The 1,280-nt window shown below is 44.0% G+C and overlaps 3 protein-coding genes and 1 long non-coding RNA gene across 16 annotated transcripts in view; 3 read left to right on the top strand and 1 right to left on the bottom strand.

Moving 5' to 3' along the window:
• The window catches only part of LOC110391229, a 90,487-nt gene that overhangs the window by 12,976 nt on the left and 76,231 nt on the right, over positions 1-1,280 (bottom strand). For 11 of the 12 annotated variants that reach the window (XR_002434014.1, XR_002434015.1, XR_002434017.1 and 8 more), the window contains 2 exons: positions 348-483; positions 57-258 (listed from right to left, as the gene is read on the bottom strand). This is a non-coding gene — a long non-coding RNA (uncharacterized LOC110391229). The remainder of the gene's footprint in view (positions 1-56; positions 259-347; positions 484-1,280) is intronic. The other variant, XR_002434024.1, reaches the window with a different exon arrangement.
• LOC110391227 (T-cell surface glycoprotein CD8 alpha chain-like) overlaps positions 1-1,280 on the top strand; it is an 86,744-nt gene that overhangs the window by 46,108 nt on the left and 39,356 nt on the right. The gene's annotated exons all lie outside the window — the stretch shown is intronic.
• Positions 1-1,280, top strand: part of LOC110391226 — a 41,009-nt gene that overhangs the window by 17,468 nt on the left and 22,261 nt on the right. The window lies entirely within an intron of this gene.
• The window catches only part of LOC110391225 (T-cell surface glycoprotein CD8 alpha chain-like), a 12,336-nt gene that overhangs the window by 6,781 nt on the left and 4,275 nt on the right, over positions 1-1,280 (top strand). The gene's annotated exons all lie outside the window — the stretch shown is intronic.

Below are 1,280 nucleotides of genomic sequence, written 5' to 3'. Positions count from 1 at the left end.
CTGTGGTTGGAGAAGAAAACCACAGTAAAAAACCTAAACATTTAAACTCAGCGTACCACTGGGACATGGGGCTGTCTTGATGAGTGTCACATCACAGAGCTCCTGCCTTGCACACAGCGGCTTCTGAAGAGAAACTACAAAGAAGAGTTGCAGAGAACAGCTGAGCTGCAGAACTCAGCTACAGGTCAGCAATGCATGGACTCAGAGAAAAGGTGCAGATGGATAGATGCTGTAAAACATTCCCAGGTCTTCGTTAATCTGTAAATTGAATACAATAAAATACAATGAAATACAGTCCCTCCTAAGAAATACAACATGTTGTCCATGTCCATGGCCCGAATACTAACCTTGTTTTCTGGACATGAAGTGAGTGGGAAACATCAGTCTGTGGTGATTCATCCAATTTCTAGAAGGATCGTTGTCAGTCTGAATCTCAGCTGAAGACACAGCAACAAGATCTCTCAGGCACCATTAAAAACAGTGCTACAACGATAAAAGAGCCTGTGTCCACACCGCGTGGACTGCGCTGACCCCAAGAAACCAAGCAGCTCCATGCTGGACAGCACAGCCTTCCACCAGATGACTCATAAACCAGTCTTATCCAATACTCAGCTCTCATGCCCCAGCCTCTCTCTATTTTCTAATGTCCTCCCTGTTAAATGGCTGTAATTTTTATCTCTTTCTGTCAGTTGTTTGGTTTAACTGACCACTTCCATCAGGGCAGGGAGACTGAACATGCCACAGCCTTCCCCACTGATGTTTCAAAAAAAAAAAGAACTCACTGAAAAGGCCACTCCAAACTACACTGAGATAACTTGGTGTCTGACCAGGGTCCACGGTAGCATTTCTCTACTCCCTTTTCAAGATGAAATCTCCTCAACAAGCACAGAGAAAATTAATTCTTAACTCACCTCCTGCTGAGCCACGTTCCTCCATTTGTCACTCTGTACCTTCCCTGCACAATCTTGTCCCTCCCTTTGTGCACGCACCTCCTTGCTTAATTCTTCGACATTAATAAACTGAATACAGACCAATATCTCTACAGACCCTGACCCTTCTTGCTCCTGTATTTTAAAGGCAGGGAGGGCCTGCAGAGCTGAAACTTCATCTCCCTTGATACCTCAAAATGCGTAAAATCATTTGCCATAACTTGAACCAGCCATAATTGGTTTCATTTTGAACGCTGCTGTAGTTTGAAACAGCACACGGCACTTGGTTTACACCTTGAAGACATATGTTTAACTTATTCAAATGAGTGGTCGTATCCACCAGAAGCATTA

This window comes from Numida meleagris, unplaced genomic scaffold (genome assembly GCF_002078875.1).
Source record: "Numida meleagris isolate 19003 breed g44 Domestic line unplaced genomic scaffold, NumMel1.0 unplaced_Scaffold326, whole genome shotgun sequence".
NCBI classification, from domain to species: Eukaryota; Metazoa; Chordata; class Aves; order Galliformes; family Numididae; genus Numida; species Numida meleagris.
Note: the sequence above shows the minus strand (reverse complement) of the source record. Positions and strands in the feature narration are given on the sequence as shown.